Raw genomic sequence first — 21,194 nt, 5'->3', positions numbered from 1 at the left:
CACTTGTGGTTTAAAAAAATCAATTATAAAACTTCAGTTGTTTAATTATTTATTTTTATTTTGGGGGGGGGAGGTTACAACAGCTTTTTAAATTTTTTAAAATTTTATTTAAATTATTTTTTTAACGTTTATTCATTTTGAGAGAGAGAGAGAGAGACAGAGTGCGAGCAGAGGATGGCCAGAGAGAGTGGGAGACACAGACTCTGAAGCAGGCTCTAGGATCTGAGCCGTCAGTACAGAGCCCGACACTGGGCTTGAACCCATGAACCTTGAGATCATGACCTGAACTGAAGTCAGATTCTTAACCAACCGAGCCAGCCAGGCACCCCTACTTTTTTTAAATTTTATTTAAATCCAAGTTAGTTAGCATATAGCATAATAATGATTTCAGGAATAGAATTTAGTGATTCATCACTTACATATAACACCCAGTGCTCATCCCAACAAGTGCCCTTCTTACTGCCCATCACTCATTTAACCCATCCCCCCACCCAACACCCCACCAGCAACCCTCAGTTTGTTCTCTGTATTTAAGAGTCTCTTGTAGTTTGTCTCTCTCTGTTTTTATCTTATTTTTGCTTTCCTTCCCCTTTGTTCATCTGTTTTGTTTCTTAAATTCCATGTATGAGTAAAATCATATAATATTTGTCTTTCTGACTTATTTCGCTTAGCATAATACATTCTAATTCCATCCACACTGTTGCAAATGGCACAATTTCATTCTTTTTGATCACCAGGTAATATTCCATTGTATGTACATACCACATCTTCTTTATCCATTTGTCAGTTGATGGACATTTGGGCTCTTTCCATACTTTGGCTATAGTCGATAGTACTGCTATAAACATTGGGTGCACGTGCCCTTTCGAATCAGCATTTTTGTATCCTTTGGATAAATGCCTAGTAGTGCAATTGCTGGGTCATAGGGCAGTTCTATTTTTATTTTTTCGAGGACTCTCCATATTGTTTTCCAGAGTGGCTGCACCAGTTTACATTCCCACCAGGAGTGAAAGGGTTCTTCTTTCTCCGCATCCTTGCCAACACCTGTTGTTGCCTGCGTTGTTGTTCATTTTAGCTGTTCTGACAGGTGGTGTGAGGTGGTATCTCATTGTGGTTTTGATTTTTATTTCCCTGATGATGAGTAATGTGAGCATCTATTCATGTGTCTGTTAGCCATCTGGATGTTTTCTTTAGAAAAGTGTCTATTTCATGTCTCTTGCCCATTGCTTCACTGGATTATTTGTATTTTGGGTGTTGAGTTTGATAAGTTCTTTCTAGATTTTGGATACTAACCCTTACGTGATATGTCGTTTGCACGTATCTTTTCCCATTCCATTGGTTGCCTTTTAGTTTTGCTGATTGTTTCCTTCACTGTGCAGAAGCGTTTTATCTTGATGAGATACCAATAGTTCATTTTTGCTTTTGTGTCCCTTGCCTCTGGAGACATGTCACGTAAGAAGTTGCTGCGGCCAAGGTCAAAGTAGTTGTTACTTGTTTTCTCCTCTAGAATTTTGATGGCTTCCTGTCCTGTGTTTAGGTGTTTCATCCATTTTGAGTTTATTTTTGTGTATGGTGTAAGAAAGTGGATGTCACTGTCCAGTTTTTCCGACACCATTTGCTAAAGAAGAGACTGTCTTTTTTTCTATTGGATATTCTTTTCTTTGTCAAAGATTAGTGGGCCATAAACTTCAATTGTTTTAATAATTTCTGGAAGTTCCACTATCCTAACAAATAACTTATGGTAAAACCTCATCCAATGTGTTTAGTATAGATGCTGCTTTCTACATGTTACATGTGCCTCCAACAATATTTAGAAATTTTTTTCATTCCTTTCTTGGGTATATAAGTAATGTCACACAAAGAATTGAGAACTTATTGGTATTTTTTAAAACTTCCTTAAGAATCTTTATTATTACCAGATCCAAAAGATGTGATGTGATGGAGAATTTAATACTCCCTATTCCTCTTCTTAACCTTTCTTATAAAACCATTAAATTTTCCTTTCACATTAGTTATGCTATCATAGAACTAAACTCACATTTTATGCAAAACAATTCCAATTTACTACAGATAAATTTTCATAATTCTTTGTAGGTTGGTCTACTTTCTCTTCAATATCAAGAAAAGTTAGCAATCACCTTCTGACATTTTCTGTGGATGTAGTCATAGAAGGATAGCAGATATTTTGCTGCACTATTTAGTTACAATTTATATCATCAGTATTACTGTTTTTCTAGAATATAGCAGTCTTTTCTTTGGTTATTGTTTTCATAGTTCCCTAGAAAGAAACTTTCCCAACTTATGTTAGAAATACCAAATGTTAGGGGCGCCTGGGTGGCTCAGTCGGTTAAGCGGCCGACTTCGGCTCAGGTCACGATCTCGCGGTCCGTGGGTTCGAGCCCCGCGTCAGGCTCTGTGCTGACCACTCAGAGCCTGGAGCCTGTTTCAGATTCTGTGTCTCCCTCTCTCTCTCTCTGCCCCTCCCCCGTTCATGCTCTGTCTCTCTCTGTCTCAAAAATGAATAAACGTCAAAAAAAAAAAATTAAAAAAAAAAAAGAAAGAAAGAAATACCAAATGTTAAAGGAGAATACAAAATTTGTTTTCAAAGTGATGGAAAAAATTATCAAAAATAGTAAATTGATACTGGTATACTGACTGAAAAACAGAACAATAGCTAAGGTAGAAACGGCCAAACTGAGGTGTGATCTTGGTTGGATTAGAATAAAGTACTCATAGTGTTATAGCTTTATCTTTGTTTTTGCGCAATTTTTACACTTGCTGTATAAATAAAAATCATCCAAAATGAGAACAAACTGGCTATATATTCAGAGTTTGCAATAACAAGAAAGTCAGTTGTTATCATTCGTTGCATTTGGCAGATTGAAAGGGGAGCGGGCAAGTTTTATGGTGAAAAAAAAGGAGACGGATTGGAGATTTTTAGCTTGGGTAAGCTCAGTAGGATAGGATAAGTAGAAGCCAGGCATCTTAGGTAAGTGGTTTGGGGAACATATTTGTATTTCTCTGGTTGGTCTCCAAGTTGAAATCATGTGGGGTTGGTGTGTGGGCTGGTGACAAAAAAAAGGGGGGGTGGTAGGGAAGAGCTGGCAGTCATTAACAAAATCCTGACTCTTCTAGGCTGATTGCCGCAGAGGTTGTGATTGGCTTTTCCGACTGGTTGCTGAAGAGATTGTAGGACAGAGTTCTGTTATTTTGTATGGTCATTGTCCATTTGTATACTGTCTCCCATTATTGAAGAACAAATAGATTTATGTTTTATAATTTTATGACTGATTATGTAGCTTTGAGAGTTCTGTCAAGATTCTAATAGTTACAGAAATCTTAATAATTTGTGTCTGAGAGTTTAAGGTGAATTGTGCCAAAGTGTTCATTCCGTAATATTCATTTATATGAACATGTCATTAATTTAGGTAGAAGTGGATTCTGGACCTCAGAGATACAGTTACAATCACCTGATTTGGACTACCTGAGAGAGCCTTTGGGTATTTTCTTAGTGACTTATTGGATAATTGGGACTTTTAAAGATGTAGAAGAGAAAATAACTGGCCTTTCACTATTGGAAGCTCTGTACATTGCAATTTCTTAGATAGCCTATGTAGAGGAGATTAGATGGCTATGATAAGGAATTATTTTGAGTTTCTACATTAACAATTTTTTTTAATGTTTTATTTATTTTTGAGAGAGAGAGAGAGCATGAGCCGGGGATGGGCAGAGAGAGAGGAAGACACAGAATCCAAAGCAGGCTCCAGGCTCTGAGCTGTCAGCACAGAGCTCCATGCTGGGCTCAAACTCACAAGCAGTGAGATCATGACCTGAGCCAAAGTCGGATGCTTAACCAACTGAGCCACCCAGGTGCCCCAGTTCCTACATTTTTTAAATTAAATTTTTATTTTGAGAAATTTCAAATTTTAAATATTTTGTATAAAAGTAATAAAGCATGAATAGATAAGGCTAAAGTACCCTTTATCTTCCCTCTGCCTATCTTTGTCACATTCCCTTCTGTTCATAAGAGGCAACTTCTTTTGAATTTGGTGTGTGTCCTTCTAACTCATAAAATTATTATTTCTAAAAACAATAGAACTGCCTTTAACTTATCAAATTATAAACATAAAAATAGGAGGTCTGAAAGACTTCTCTGTAGATTTCTTTTAGATTAGTAAATTAACATAGCGTGATGAACTTGAGAAACAACATTTTTTCACCAAGTAGGTCAGTAACTAGCCTTATTGTGTCAAATAATGTACACTCTTTGTATCCATATTAATTTGTCTAAGTAGCAGCAGGCAGCTTTGAAAAAAATTTGAGGAAAAGAGCCTATGCAAGAAAGTAGGCTTTAGTTCTGTACAGCGAAGGAAACAATAAAAAAAACCCTAAAAGACAACCTATAGAATGGGGGGAGATACTAGCAAATGACATATCTGATAAAGAGTATCCAAAATCTATGAAGAACTTACAAAACTCAGTACCCAAAAAGCAAATAATCTGATTAAAAAGTGGGCAGAATGGGAATGCAAGCTGGTGCAGCCACTCTTGTAAACAGTATGGAGGTTCCTCAAAAAATTAAACATAGAACTACCTACGACCCAGCAATTGCACTTTTAGGCATTTATCCACGGGATATAGGTGTGCTGTTTCGAAGGGACACATGCACCCCCACGTTTATAGCAGCACTATCAACCATAGCCAAAGTGTGGAAAGAGCCCAAATGTCCATTGATGGATGAATGGATAAAGAAGATGTGGTATATATATATACAATGGAGTATCACTCGACAATTGAAAAGAATGAAATCTTGCCATTTGCAACAACGTGGATGGAACTGGAGTACCGGTATTATGCTAAGTGAAATTAGTTAGTCAGAGAAAGACAAAAATCATATGACTTCACTCATATGAGGACTTTAAGAGACAAAACAGATGAACATAAGGGAAGGGAAACAAAACTAGTATAAAAGCAGGGAGGGGGACAAAACAGAAGAGGCTCATAAATATGGAGAACAAACTGAGGGTTACTGGAGGGTTTGTGGGAGGGGGGATGGACTAAATGGGTAAGGGGCATTATGGAATCTACCCCTGAAATCATTGTTTCACTATATGCTAACTAATTTGGATGTAAATTTTAAAAAATAAAAAAAATAAAATAAAAAAGATTAGTCAAAAGCCAAACAGGCCATTTTCACTCACCTTGGAGAGTAATGGCAAAGAAGGCTGGGTTAATCTGCTTCCCACACTAAGTCCTCAATTACATTCAGTCATTTGACAGAATGAACTGGAGGCTATAACACGAGACAGAACCTGAATGGATCCAGGCAAAAGCTAATAGGAAACCTGTCTATTGAAAATAATCAGTGTGCATACTTTGACTACCTCCAGCATATTTACTTTTTGTTTATCCATTTGTTTGTTTTTCAGCATGCTTGACTCATCTAAATTAGGCTCTGGAATTTAGTAAGTATGAGGATAGGAACAAAGGATGGAAGAGAGTAGGGTTGATGTTGGAGAAGCTGGCTAGGGAGATCTGAACAGTTTGTGCTTTATTCAAAGTTGGATGAGAAGCTTTGGGTGGGTCTTGAGAAAGGAGTCTTGTGATCTGACTGCTGAGGTCCCAGATAGAAGAAACAAGAAGTAACACTAAATGTTTGGGTTTTTTTTTTCTTGAGCAGTAATGTTTATTATCATATTTTTACATAGTATTACAATTAAGTAAACAATTACGCGAAACATAGTATGTCATTTATTCTTTGTAGCTTTCTTGTGCCAAAAGAGAAAAATACCTTAAAAAAAACCACATTTTTATGTTTTGTGGGGTGGAGGGACATTTTTACATTGAAACTGTAGTGATACAATGGTGGCATTCATTATATGAATTTTTGATTCTTTTACTGAAGTGTATGCTTTTGCCAATACTTCCTCTTCACCCCCCCCCCACTCTCCCACCCCAAATGAAACAATAGAATTAAGAATGAGGCATGGAATGTATCATTATTTTTGTTCATTTTACTAAGATTTTATCTCCAACTCAGAAATGTTTGTAACATTTTTATCTCCCAAGTCTAATAACATTATATTCTGATAACTAAAAAAAAAAGGGGGGGGGGGGCAGAAGCATGAACAGACATTTCTCCAAAGAAGACATGCAGATGGCCAACAGACACATGAAAAGCTGCTCAACATCATTCATCATCAGGGAAATACACATAAAAACCACAATGAGATATCACCTCATACCTGTCAGAATGGCTAAAATCAAAAACATAAGAAACACCAAGTGTTGATGAGGTTGTGGAGAAAAAGGAGCCCTCTTGCACCGCTGATGGGAATGCAAACTGGTGCAGCCACTCTGGAAAACAGTATGGAAGTTTCCCAAAAAGTTAAAAATAGAATTACCATACGATCCAGTAATTGCACTACTGGATATTTACCTAAAAATACAAAAACACTAGTTCAAAGGGTTACATATACCCTGCAATTTATAGCAGATTATTTATTTATTTATTTATTTATTTATTTATTTATTTATAAGGTTTATTTATTTATTTATAAGGTTTATTTATTTATTTTGAGAAAAAGAGAGTGCACAAGTTGGGGAGGAACAGAGAGAGAGGGGGAGAAAGATAGAGAATCCCAAGCAGGCTCCACACTGTCAGTGCAGAGCCCAATGCGAGGCTTGAATTCATGAAACTTGAGATCATGACCTGAGCTGATGTTAAGAGTGGGATGCATAACCAACTGACCACCCAGGTGCCCCTATTTGCAACATTATTTATAATAGCCAAACTATGGAAGCAGCCCAAGTGTGCAATGATACATTAATTGATAAATAAGGTGTGTGATAAATTGATAAATAAGATATATATATATACACACCACATCTTATTGTATATACACACACACAATGGAATATTATTTAGCCATAAAAAAGAATGAAATCTTCCATTTGCAATGACATAGATGGAGCTAGAGAATATAATGACAAATACCATATGATTTCACTCATATGTGGAATTTAAGAAAACAAACAAACAAAGGACATAGAGAGTCAAACTGAGAAAACTGACAACTATAGAGAACAAAATGATGTTTACCAGAGTGGAGGTGGGGGGGGATGGGTGAAATAGGTGATGGGGATTAGGGAGTGCACACATCAGATAAGCACTGGGTGATACATAGAATTGTTGAATCACTATATTGTATACCCTGAAACTAATAGAACACTATATGTTAACTATACTGGAATTAAAATTTAAAAAAGAAGAAAGTAAGCTTTAAATTGACACATTGAGGGCTGTGTAAAAACGTGAGTCAGAGGGTTTTCCTTTCTTGCACTTGGCTGAACCTGATCAAATTTACTTTGATCTTTCTTTGCTTGGTACTAATAGAAGCAATACTTTTTTATGCTTTCAAAATGAACAGGTACTGTATACACTATACCTGTAAATCAGTGTTTCAGGTATTGCCATTTTGAGACCCATGTGGCAGAACAAAGTTCATTTTGCTAAAATTATAATCAATTCTCCCAGAACATAATTTAATAGAATTCTGTGTATCTTGTTTTAAACATGCCTGTGATTTTTATGGACACAGTTGACTGAACAAAGAACTATATTTAGTACCTTATTTGAAAGTTACTGTAATTAAATCTGATTTAGTTCTAATTATTACTAATACCATAGATAGTACAAGCAAGGAGGAAAATGCAGCTCATCAAAGAAGAGACCCATGAGATAGGATGCAGCTAGTTTGAATCTTAATGAAAAATTCCTAGGATGCCAGCACATCTGCACTGTCATTAATGAGAACTGTTGTACAAAGACCTCATCTGAATAGAGTGACTCCATGGAGTACCGATGACTTTACATCTCTACAAAAAATAAAGAGTTTATGTTTTTCATTTGTTGAGAGGTTATATCTTGTTAAACTGCATAATGAGTGCTATGGCTTGTGATTTAAATGTATTATGCCCTGTCTGCACTACCCATATAATGTTCTGGGTTCCATTCATAACTTAAAGGGAAAATTTCACAATGTTTGGAGTCCTTGATGTTCAGCAAGTAAAGGAGAATGTCCTCAAATTCCTTGCAGTAGGAACCTCGACTTCCAAGTGGAACAATACATCTACAAAAGGAAAAGTGATGGCTTCCACTGGCAGCTCATGCCTTTGGTACAGTTGAAAACTCGGCTGATGTCAGTGTCCTGTCATTCTGGAATACTGGCCAGCAAGCTGTGGTGAAGTTTGCTGCTGCCATTGGAGCCATTGCTGTTGCTGGCCACTTCACTCCTAGAACCTCCATTAATCAGATCCAGATAGCCTTCTGGGAGCCAAGACTTCCAGAGGTTATTGATCCCAAGGCTGACCACCAGCCTCCGCCACAGTGTCTTTTGTTAATATGCCTACCATTGCTTGGTGTAACACAGACTTTCTTCTGTGCTGTGTAGATACTGACATCCCTTGCAACAAGGGAGCTCACTCATTGGGTGTGATATGGTAGATGCTGGCCTGGGAAATTGTGTGCATGTGTGGCACTGTCTCCCATGAACACCCGTGGGAAGTCATGCCTAATGTCTACTTCTCCAGAGATCCTAAAGAGACTGAAAACAAAGAGCACCCTGCTGCTGAAGAGGCTGTGACCAAGGAGGAACTTAAAGGTGAATGGGCTGCTCCTGGACTTGGAAGCAGTTGACTGGTATGAAGGTGTAGAGGTGCCCTCTCTGCCTACAGAACAGTTCTCTACTAAAGACTGGAATGTTCAGCCTGCCACTGAAGACTGATCTGCAGCTTCCACTGCTCAGGCCACTAAATAGGCAAGAACAACAACTGAGTGGTCTTAAGCTGTTCTTCCACAAACTCTTAAACAAAATGGAAATAAGGTTGATGACAAAAACTAAGCAGCTTTTAAAAGTTGGAAAAAAAATATTATGAACATGAGTTTTTATTTTGCTTCAGAAGTTTTGTTTTTGCCTTTGGGAAGCACTCAAAATGCTATTCATTTACTAGCAAGTGCATTGTAGTTTATAGCATGTTCTATAAGATTTCATCTCCAAGAATAGTGGATATCTGGTTGGCTCAGTTGGTAGAGCATGAGACTCTCAGTCTTAAGGTTGTGAGTCCAAGCCCCATGTTGGGCATGGATCCTACTTATATATAAAAAAAAAGTTTCATCTCCAAGAATAAAATTTCATATTTGTATGTAGAGACAATTTGTATAAGGTAAAATTTCTACAATCTTGATTAATTTTTGAAGGAATGTTATTTTTATTATCCTTAACTTTTTAATTGAGTTTCAGAACATTTTCCTTGTATTTATAAACAAAAGACTATGGTCTTTATTTTATCAGAAAATTAGGAAACTTTTTTCTTCCTTTCTTTCTTTCAGAAACATTTTCCTGTATTTAATTGCCATGTTGCTTGCAGGTTTTGGCTTTTCTACAGATAACCAAAATGTCAGTAGGTAGGGAATTCTGTAATCTGAGACTAGTATTTTGAAATCTGCTATAATGATATAGTGATATATTTCTTGATCTTTTCACAGAAAATTGTGAAATACTGGCAAACTTAAAATATTTGTTCGTTAATGGGTAGGTTGTTATTTCTAGTCTTCTTCCTGAAATGTAAGGAATTAAAATTTAAATTTTTTACTTATAGAATAAGTCAGAAACTGATACTAAATCAAAAGATTGAAGATAATTAGGACATTATAATGATTGAGAAAGCTGAAGATAGGTTTGTAAAATTTTAGATTTTAACCTAAATTATTAGATTTTAACAGTGGTTGATTAAAATATATCTTCTAAATGAAATATGTGCATGTTGAATTAAATTACTACACATTATTGTAAAATCTATAGTATTTGAACTTAAGATATTTTAAATAGTTATGTTTTGCCTTTTAAAATTTGACCATATAGTAAAACTATTTGCATAACCAACGCAAGTAGCTTTGGGACATCATTAGGGAATGTGAAGCATATTCTCCATTGTTAATGAAAAGGGTGAGATTTTTCTAAAGGAAAAGAAAAATGGAAAATCAAGATACTGCTTTTTAAATTTTCTAATTCCTATTTTTCAAGGAATAAATAGCTGGTTCACATGTTATATTTCTAAACTTATCACTTCCCCACCAAAGAGATAAATACATCTTCACAATGATTTTACAGATTGCTGGGAGTTCTTTGGCCTGTATTATAGGAAACCTCAATTTTTCAACAAATTGTATTTTAAAAGTTTCTTTTTAAATTTATTTTAGGATTTTTTTTAATGTTTATTTTTGAGGGAGAGTGAGAGATGCAGTGAGTGCAGGGGAGGGACAGAGAGAGAGGGAGACACAGAATCCAGAGCAGGTTCCAGGCTCTGAGCTGTCAACATAGAGCCCAATGTGGGGCTCAAACTCATGAACTGTGAGATCGTGACCGCGAATCATGACCCATCACCTACGCTGAAATCAGACACTTAAATGACTGAGCCACCCAGGCATCCATATTTTAGGATTTTTAAGATTAAGATTCTTAATTAAGATGCTTAAGATTCTCTCTCTCCCTCTCTCTCTGCCCCCCCCCCCCCATAAAAATAAATAAATAAACATTTTTCTTTAACTCCTAGTTTTCTTAGGGGTAACAGTTTACAAACAGAAAAATTGAGAGAGATTTTGTTATTAATGGTTAGATGGTAATTGAAAGATTATAGTAAGTAGAACTATAAATAATTAAAGAGTTTGATATGTGAATTATATATATATCAGTGAAGCTATTATCAAAAGTAAAATAAGAAATAAAAGTTTGAAAGGGGGAATCATTTCTTGTGGCCAAACTTCCAAATAAGGAAAGAGTGACTTTAGATTACTTATTTGTATTTGTTATGAGAAATATGCCAAGCAAGTCGTCAATTTACTAAATTCAGGAAAAGATCTTAATCTGCTACCTAGGGGGAAAATACAAATGGAAAACACAGATCAAGTAATCATTTGGAAACTAAGAATATTTTAGGAGTTTAAGATCCGTTTAGAGAGTCATCAAGTATAGTTTTTTTTTTGTTTTTTTGTTTTTTTAATTTTTTTAACGTTTATTTTTGAGACAGAGAGACAGAGCATGAACAGGGGAGGGTCAGAGAGAGAGGGAGACACAGAATCTGAAACAGGCTCCAGGCTCTGAGGGTCAGCACAGAGCCCGAAGTGGGGCTCAAACTCACGGACTGCAAGATCATAACCTGAGCCAAAGTCGGCCGCTTAACCGACTGAGCCACCCAGGTGCCCCTCAAATATAGTTTTGAAAATATTTATGAAAACTGACTTTTGCTGCTCAAAGTTGGGGAAAAAAGTTACAGATGATATTTATTTCTTCTTTTTAGTAATTCAGTCGAATATCGCTGCTAAATGAAGAAATGGTGACATGAAACTGATGACTTATCCAAAAAAGGTGCCAAACTATAATGATTTTATTTTCCCCATCTTTCAACATGTTTTTCTCTTTTTTCCTTCAGAACTCTTGCTAGATAGAGATGACAGCAGGATGTTCCTGCAATAATCTAGACTCTGGAATTTGGCAGCTAGGAACTAAAATGCTTTTCAGCTACTTAGTTTTACTCTTTGTACAAATTTTTAGTGGGAGATCTTAACTGAATATTCTGATTATGTTGCAAAAGGTGCATCCAAGGACTTACTCACAGAATTAGAAACACACTTTGAAAGAATTTTATTTTATGATTATTTTGTTTTTATTTTAGAGCAGAGCATGAGCAGAAGAAAGGGGCAGAGGGAGAGAGAGAGAGAGAGGAAGAGAGAGACAGAGAATCTTAAGCAGGCTCCACACTCAGTATGGAGCTCAACTCGAGGCTCAATCCCATGACTCTGAGATCATGACCTGAGCCAAAACCAGGAATCAGGCACTCAACTGACTGAGCCACCTAGGCACACCAGAAAATATTTTAAATGTACTTATTATTTTTAATATCTTTGAAACAAAATACTACTTGTAATGTTTTACTGTTACCTTTAATTTTTGACCATATGTTTAAAATCTAAAATTAGGTTATCATTTAAGAAAACAAAGTTAGGCACTGAAATAAATTAACTTTTAAAAAGATTTGGGTTTCAACATTTTCAGTAGTCTTCGACTTAAATGGGAGGTTAGTATTTTCTTAATCAACAGGATCAGGAATATGAAGATTCCTGCAGGGTTTTACACAAAAGAAGTGTAAACATAAGTACTTTGCCAGAATAGAGCAGTGAGAGTCTGTGATAATTTTTTAGGAAAGAATCTGGTGATATCTCCTGAATATGTAATCTTTTGGCTAGAATTGCAGACTTCTTAAAAGCATAATTGTTAAGAGAAAATTTCTCTTCTGATTCTGTTGTGCAAGAGTTGTTTTTTTTTTTTAAGTTGGTAATAGTCTACTATTTTTGGTTATTAAGAAATATATACGTAATATATATAAAATACATATTTCACTTTCTGTAGATTTTATTGTCTTAAGTGCTTTGGTGGTGACTTTAATGTCCTCATCAAGTAGAATATTACACAGCAATTAAATCATTATTAGTCTTGTTTTTGAGATTCTAATTAATTAAAGAAAATATTCCCCACCTACTATTATACCAGTCCATTTTTATTTTCCTTTCACTTCTTCCCTTTCTTTTCTCTCTTTAAAAAATTAACACAGGGGCACGTAGGTGGCTCAGTATGTTGGGCGACTGACTCTTGATTTCAGGTCAGGTCATGATCTCATGGTTTGTGGCTTCGAGCTCATCAGTGGGTTCCATGCTGTCAGTGCAGAGCCTGCTTGGGATTCTCTCTGTCTCTGTCTCTGTCTCTGTCTCTCTTTCTCAACCCTTCCCTACTCAGTTTCTCTCTCAAAATAAATAAACATTTTTTAAAAATTACACAAATGGAGGCACCTCACTGTCTCAGTCGGTGGAGCATGTGACTCTTGATTTTGGGGTTGTGAATTCGAACCCTGTGTTGGGTGTAGAAAAATAAAATCTTTAAAGCATTTACAAAAATTTTTATTTTGAGAGAGAGAGAAAAATCTTAAGCAGGCTCCATGCTCAGGACGCAGTGCAGAACAGGACATGGGGCTGGATCCCATGACCCTGGGATTATGACCTGAGTCAAAATCAAGAGTTGACCGGGTGCTCAACCAACTGAACCATGCCAGCTGCTCCTAGATGAATAAAATCTTTAGAAAAATTGCACGAATGTAATAGATGAAAATATGTTCATTGTAAAAGCTTTTTTAAAAAAAATTTTAATGTTTTATTTTATTTTTGAGAGAGAGAGCATGAGCAGGGGAAGGGCAGAGAGAGGGAGACACAGAACTTGAAGCAGGCTCCAGGCTCCTCGCTGTCAACACAGAGCCCGACGCCTGGCTTAAACCCACTAACTGTGAGATCATGACATGAGTTGAAGTCAGTCGCTTAACCGACTGAGCCACCCAGCACCCCCATTGTAAAATGTTTTAAAATGGAAATATATACAATAAAAAGCAAAAGCTTCCCTCTCCCCCCCAACTTACTCCCCTATCAAGAAATCACCATTTTGGTATATTTCATTCCAAATCTATTTTTGTATATTTACATACTGTTTTAGATATTGAGGATTTATTTTTTAATTTTAAATTGTTTTTTAATGTTTATTTATTTTTGAGAGAGACAGAGACAGAGTGTGAGTGGGTTAGGGGTAGAGAAAGAGGGAGACACAGAATCCGAAGCAGGCTTCAGGCTCCGAGCTGTCAGCACAGAGCCCGACACAGGTCTCAAACTCACGAACTGGCAGATCATGACCCGAGCTGAAGTTGGATGCTTAACCCACTGAGCCACCCAGGCACCCCTTGAGGATTTTTTTAAAGATTTTTTTTAATGTTTATTTTTATTTTTGAGAGAGCCAGAGCATGAGTGGAGGAGGGCCAGAGAGAAAGGGAGACAGGATCTTAAGTGGGCTCCACGCTGTCAGCACAGGGCCTGATGTGGGGCTCGAACTCACAAACTGTGAGATCGTGACCTGAGCCGAAGTCAGACGCTTAACTGACTGAGCCACGCAGGCACCCCTTAAGTCAAATTTGACTTTTATTGTAGGATAATCTGGTTGAGTCATTTGTTAGGGAAACTACTACTACTGCTACTATTTCTACTCTGTCGTCATTGTCTTCGTCTTCTTTTTCTTTATTGTATTGTATTGTGTTTGTTTGTTTGTTTGTTTGTTTGTTTGGGGGAACTTCTGACCCTAACTCCATTTCATCTGTCTGGTTCAACAGAATCAGGGAGGAGAACTGCTAATCTGTGAATTCAGCATTAACCTATGTATAAAATCACTTAATCCCCTTGTTTTTTACTATAGTACTTATGCCCTCAACAGTTTCTGGTGTCTCTTCATCAAGAGATGCCTGTTTTATCCTCTTTAGGGAAAAAGCTGCAGACTTCTGCCAAAATTGGGAAGTTAGGGAAAGGTAGTCATCTAGGTGTGGAATGGGGCATCTAGGGATGCACCAGCTTCTTAAACAGCTTTCACTCAGTTTTTCTTATTTTATCCATTCCATTTGCCACTTACCCCCAGTTCTACAGGTACTTAGTATGGCTGGTTTTTGTTTATTTAGAGGATTCTTTTGTATATATTGGGTTTGTTCTCAGCTTTCCTCACTGTTGGTTTAAGACTTGGCTTTCTGTGTCCTGCTATTTCAGTTGCCACTCCATCATCTACTTTGTGTCGCCTTTTTTCTTCCTCTCTTTCAGTTATTATTTTGAAATATTCCCTTTACCATTGCCTGGCAAGGTTTCTGGAGGGAGCAAGTTGAATGTGTTCAATTTGCCCTCTAAACCTGGAAATCTCACTTATTTTTTCTCTTTCTTTCTTTCTTTCTCTCTCTCTCTCTCTCTCTCTCTCTCTCTCTCTTCTGGTTTTATAGATTTATTTTCAAAGGGTAAAACAGACAATTTAAATACAAGTCTATTTTGCCCATTGGATACTCTTTTCTGCTTTGTTGAAGATCAATTGGCCATATTTGTGTAGGCCCATTTCTGGGTTCTCTATTCCATTTTGTTGATCTATGTGTCTGTTTTTCTGCCAATACCATACTGTCTTGATGGTTACAGCTTTGTAATACAGGTTAAAGTCCAGGATTGTGATGCCTCCAGCTTTGGTTATCTTTTTCAACATTTCTTTGGCTATTCAGGTTTTTTTGTGGTTCCATACAAATTTTAGGATTGTTTAGGATGCTGTTATTTTGATTGGGATGACATTGAATGTGTAGATTGCTTGGGTAGTATCGACATTTTAACAACATTTGTTCTTCAAATCCATTAGCATGGAATGTTTTTCCATTTTTTTGTGTCTTCTTCAATTTCTTTCATAGGCTTTCTATAGTTTTCAATGTACAGATCTTTTACCTGTTTGGTTAGGTTTATTCCTAAGTATTTTATGGGTTTTGGTATAATTGTAATTGGGATCGATTCCTTGATACCACTTTCTGTTGTTCCATTATTGGTGTATAGAAATGCGACTGATTTATGTCCATTGATTTTATATCCTGCGACTTTGCTGAATTCATGTATCAGCTCTAGCAGTTTTTTGGTGTCTTTCAGGTTTTCACTGTAGAGTATCAGATGACATGATACATGTAGAGTGAAAGTTTGACTTCTTCCTTTTTGTTGTCTGCTGAGGCTAGGACTTCCAACACTATGTTGAACAACAGTGGTGAGGGTGGACATCCTTGTTGTGTTCTGATTGTAGGAGGAAAGCCCTCAGTTTTTCCCCATTGAGGATGATATTAGCTATGGGCCTTTCATATAAGACTTTTATGATGTTAAGATATGTTCCTTCTATCCCTATTTTCTTGAGGGTTTTTATCAAGAAAGGATGCTGTATTTTGTCAAATGCTTTTTCTCCATCTATTGAAAGGATCATATGGTTCTTATCCTTTCTTTTATTAATGTGATGTATCATGTTAATTGATTTGAGAATATTGAACCAACCCTGAAACCCAGGAATGAATCCCACTTGATTATGGTGAAGAATTATTTTTAATGTACTGTTGAATTTGATTTGCTGGTATCTTGTTGAGAATTTTTGCATCCATGTTCTTCAGGGAAATTGGCTTGTAATTCTCCTTTTTAGTGGGGTCTTTTTCTGGTTTTGGAATCAAGGTAATGCTGGCTTCATAGAATGAGTTTGGAAGCTTTCCTTGAGAAACTCAACAGATGAACATAGGGGAAGGGAAGGAAAAATAAGATAAAAACAGAGAGGGAGGTAAACCATAAGAGACTCTTAAATACAGAGAACAAACTAAGGGTTGCTGGAGGGGTGGGGGTGGGGGTATGGCTTAAATGGTGATGGGGATTTAGGAAGATACTTTTCTGAAAGAGCACTGAGTTCAGATGTAAGGGATGAATAACTGGGTTCTACTCCTGAAGCCACGACTACACTCTATGTTAACTAATTTGAATTTAAGTAAAATTTAAGAAGTAAAATAAAATAAATACAAGTCAAAACAGAATTACTCTGTCAAAGGCAACAATAATGCCAAAACACATTCTCAGTTCCAGACACTTGCTAGCATCTTTTGAGTCTTCTCTAAGAGAAAAAAGACGTCTGATATTTTATTCATAACCGAAAATAATTTCGGTTTGCTAGCATAATTCGTTCTTTAAACATGTTTTTAATCCAAAGCACTTATATATCAAAGCAAATTTCCCCATAAGAAATAATGGAAACTCAGATGATTCGTTGCCAACTCAAAAATATTCCTATAAAAATGATTAAAATACTGTATGTAGTATAATAAAAAATAAAAAATATAAAGAAAAATAAATTAACCTGCACTTAGCTTTGAAAACCTTCGTGGCTGGTGTGAGGGAGACAAGAGAGAGGAGGGTTATTGTGTAGGATGACTTTCACTATCACTAATGGAATCACTGCTATCTATTGGCTCAGTGGAATCTTTTTCTACATAGGGGCCATTATATATGCTCACATGGATGTTTACTACAGTACAGTATTAATAAACTCCTGTCATATGCTGTATTTAATGTAACTGGCAATAAGGCAGCAGAGGAAAGGGTCATTACCTGCAGGCAGCCTGACCTAGAATGAAGCAAAGGATTTCTAAACCTACTCTGGTATGGAAAAGCAAAGGACTGTCCATAGGTGCTTTGAAGTGACCAAAAATACACGTCAGTTGTGGGCACTTTGCAACTTCTGAAAAATCACTGATTTCTGCCAAACACTGCAGCCTCAGACCAAGCATCAGAACATGGGATCACCCCCAATCCTGCAGTGAGAGAGAGAGAGAGAGAGAGAGAGAGAGGGAGAAGAACAATTGGCTCAGGGGTGATCATGTGACATTCGGCATCACATACTACTCGTATTGCAAGACATTTATTAGAAATGTTTTCTTTGTCTTGCAGAACACTCGCAGAACAAGTTACTCAAAATCCAAGGTTTTACTGTACATCCTCCTTATCCGCAATGTGATCTCAGTTTCTTGTGGACATACTAACTTCTCAACATCTGTATCAGGAATTTCAAACCCAAATTTGTCCTCCATGACCATGATAATCTCCACTTGGTCCAAACTGTCTAGGCCCAACTCTCTCATAAAGTGGGAATTTATTGAGAGCTTTTCAGGGTCAATCTTGTCATACAGTTTTTTTTTTTTTGTTTTTTTTTTTTTCAACGTTTTTTATTTATTTTTGGGACAGAGAGAGACAGAGCATGAATGGGGGAGGGGCAGAGAGAGAGGGAGACACAGAATCGGAAACAGGCTCCAGGCTCCGAGCCATCAGCCCAGAGCCTGACGCGGGGCTCGAACTCACAGACCGCGAGATCGTGACCTGGCTGAAGTCGGACGCTTAACCGACTGCGCCACCCAGGCGCCCCTTGTCATACAGTTTTAAGATGTAAAGAACACAGTCCTTGATTCCCTCTAATGACCAACGGGGTTCATCACTGTACTGGTGGTATAACTGTGTAACTGGAACCTGCATGACCACCGAGGCCAAACGCGAAGCCCCAGGCCTCAAACAGGCCCCTGGGGGGCACAGGGTGATATTGAGTGGCTGGGCTGCCGCCAGTGTGGGGACCCAGGATGGTGGCACGAAGGCTACAGGCAGTCACAGACATGGCAGAAAGGACAAAAGCTGCCATGGCTACACTGACCCAGGATGCAGTGCCTCATATTATTTCTTTGATAGAGAGACAGCAGTATATAGTTGTTGAGAGTGTGAGTTATGGCAGCAGACTGCTTGGGTTTGAACTCTGGCTCTGCCACCTACTAGCTATTCTATTAACCTCTACATTCCTAATTTTCTTCATCTTTAAGATGGGGATATAATAATACCTACCTCATAGAGTAACCAGAGAATTAATTAGTTAATTAAAATTATTTAAAGCACTGGGTGGCTGGATGACTCATTCGGTTAAGCAACCAACTCTTGATTTCAGCTCAGGTCATGATCTCCTGGTTCATGGAATTGAGCCCCACATTAGGCTCTGCACAATAATGGCACGGAGCCTGCTTGGGGTTCTCTCTGTCTGTCTCTCTCTCTGCCCCTCCCCTGCTCTCTCTCTCTCAAAATAAATAACTAAACTTAAAAATATTTTAAATTATCTGAAGCACTTAGAACAATGTCTGTCACATATAGTATGCCCTTAATAAGTATTTGCTCTTATTTTTTCCCCGTCTCTTTTTTCTGTCCTCTTTTCCTGGAATTCCTATTAGTCAAAATTTGTTGTTGTTGTTGTTGTTGTTGTTTAGCTTGTTTTTTATTTTTACATCCAAATTAGTTAGCATATAGTGCAACAATGATTTCAGGAGTAGATTCCTTAGTGCCCTTACCCATTTAGCCCATTCCCCCTCCCATAAACCCTCCTGTAATCCTCAGTTTGTTCTCCATATTTATGAGTCTCTTCTGTTTTGTCCCCATCCCTGTTTTTATATTAGTTTTGTTTCCCTTCCCTTATGTTCATCTGTTTTGTCTCTTAAAGTCCTCATATGAGTGAAGTCATATAATTTTTGTCTTTCTCTGACTAATTTCACTTAGTATAATAACCTCCAGTTCCATCCATGTTGTTGCAAATGGCAAGATTTTATTCTTTTCAATTGCCGAGTAATACTCCATTGTATATACATATACCACATCTTCTTTATCCATTCATCCATCGATGGACATTTGGGCTCTTTCCATACTTTGGCTATTGTTGATAGTGCTGCTATAAACATGGGGGTGCATGTGTCCCTTTGAAACAGCACACCTGTATCCTGTAGATAAATGCTCAGTAGTGCAATTGCTGAGTCATAGAGTAGTTCTATTTTTAGTTTTTTTGAGGGACCTCCATACTGCTTTCCAGAGTGGCTGCACCAGTTTGCATTCCCACCAGCAGTGCAAAAGAGATCCTCTTTCTCTGCATCCTCTCCAACATTTGTTGTTGCCTGAGTGGTTAATGTTAGCCATTCTGACAGGTGTGAGGTGGTATCTCATTGTGGTTTTGATTTGTATTTCCCTGATGATGAGTGATGTGGAGCATTTTTTCATGTGTCGGTTGGCCATCTGGATGTCTTCCTTGAAGAAGTGTTTATTCATGTCTTTTTCCCATTTCTTCACTGGATTATTTGTTTTTTGGGTGTTGAGTTTGATAAGTTCTTTCTAGATTTTGGATACTAACCCTTTATTGGATATGTCATTTGCAAATATCTTCTCCCTTTCTGTCGTTTGCTTTTAGTTTTGCTGATTGTTTCCTTTGCTGTGCAGAAGCTTTTTATTCTGATGAGGTCCCAGTAGTTCATTTTTGCTTTTGTGTCCCTTGCCTCCTGAGACGTGTTGAGTAAGAAGTTGCTGTGGGCAAGATCAAAGAGGTTTTTGCCTGCTTTCTCCAGGAGGATTTTGATGGCTTCCTGTCTTACATTGAGGTCTTTCATCCATTTTGAGTTTCTTTTTGTGTATGGTGTAAGAAAGTGGTCCAGGTTCATTCTTCTGTATGTCGCTGTCCAGTTTTCCCAGCACCACTTGCTGAAGAGACTGTCTTTATTCCATTGGATATTCTCCTATTAGTCAAAAGTTAATCTCACTACACTGATGCTTGAACTATCTTACCTTTTGTTTGATTTTCCATTTCTTGTTTAATTCTACTTTCTTGAAGATTTTTGTAATCTCTATTTAATGCCTTATTTCATCAATCATTTTAAATACCAAATAGCTCTTATGATACCTGCTTTTAATCTTTCATGATTTCCTCACAAGTTGATGACCCTTGATGGTTTGTATATATTTTAAACTGATTGATTAAACTCTTTAGAAATAAGAAGACTTATTTTAGGTAAGCCTCACTTTCGGATGTTAGGATAGAGACATGACCATATGTTACTATGAGGAGGATTTTTCTCTAGGATTGTTCATTTCCTCCAGAAAAGACCTTTCCATTTTTTCCCTGGGGCATTAAATGCAAGTGTTCTGGGGTGGAGTTGGGATTAGGGGTGGGATAGAGTAGAGGAATGGTTAGAGGAATTAATCCTAAGATTTAGTATTTCAATAAATGTTTTTCTTTTCAGTCCATATCATCTCTACTATCTATGCTGCCTGGTGTTTCCAAGTCTAGATGTTCCTTTTCAATATCTCTAGAGGATAAATTTCCATTCTCCCACCAGGGCTGGAGTGTGTGCACTTAGCCGCCGCCATTCTGTATGTAGGACGGTGAAGGGGAATCAACATTTCACCCACATGGACTGTCGTAGACTCTAAATCTAAAGTTCTCTTTTGGCCATCAAAAGAGCGGATGCAGGATTGAAGTGAGAGATGGCTAATGTCTGGGAAAAGACAAGAGCCCCGAATAAGGGTCCTTGCCCCGTATTTATTCAGATCAGAAGACTTAACAAACGTGATGGGCGTACAAAGAGACAAAGAAACTGGGAACATTAACTTGGGGACGTGAGGGAAGATGGGGGTTTTGAAGATATACAGTGTTTGAGGTTAGGATCAATATAAAACAAAATACTGGTGCCAGGCAGATGGTTGTTAATAGCAGACAGGAGGCACCGTGTCTGTTTAACTTAGCTAGTCTAGGGGATGAGACAAATAGAGGGAGTAACCTCAGGGTTAACAAGGCACCTTTTCTTTTGTTAACCTCTCCTCTCTGGGCTGCTTTGCCTGCAGCGCAGCAGTCCGTAGTCCAGCAGTTCACCAATTTACCTAACTTGGCCCT

The 21,194-nt window shown here is 37.4% G+C and overlaps 1 protein-coding gene and 1 pseudogene across 1 annotated transcript in view; both read left to right on the top strand.

Moving 5' to 3' along the window:
• Positions 1-21,194, top strand: part of PPM1E (protein phosphatase, Mg2+/Mn2+ dependent 1E) — a 212,562-nt gene that overhangs the window by 106,320 nt on the left and 85,048 nt on the right. The window lies entirely within an intron of this gene.
• LOC122206267 lies at positions 8,042-8,819 on the top strand (annotated as a pseudogene).

The sequence above is a fragment of the Panthera leo genome, chromosome E1 (genome assembly GCF_018350215.1).
Source record: "Panthera leo isolate Ple1 chromosome E1, P.leo_Ple1_pat1.1, whole genome shotgun sequence".
NCBI lineage: Eukaryota > Metazoa > Chordata > Mammalia > Carnivora > Felidae > Panthera > Panthera leo.
Note: the sequence above shows the minus strand (reverse complement) of the source record. Positions and strands in the feature narration are given on the sequence as shown.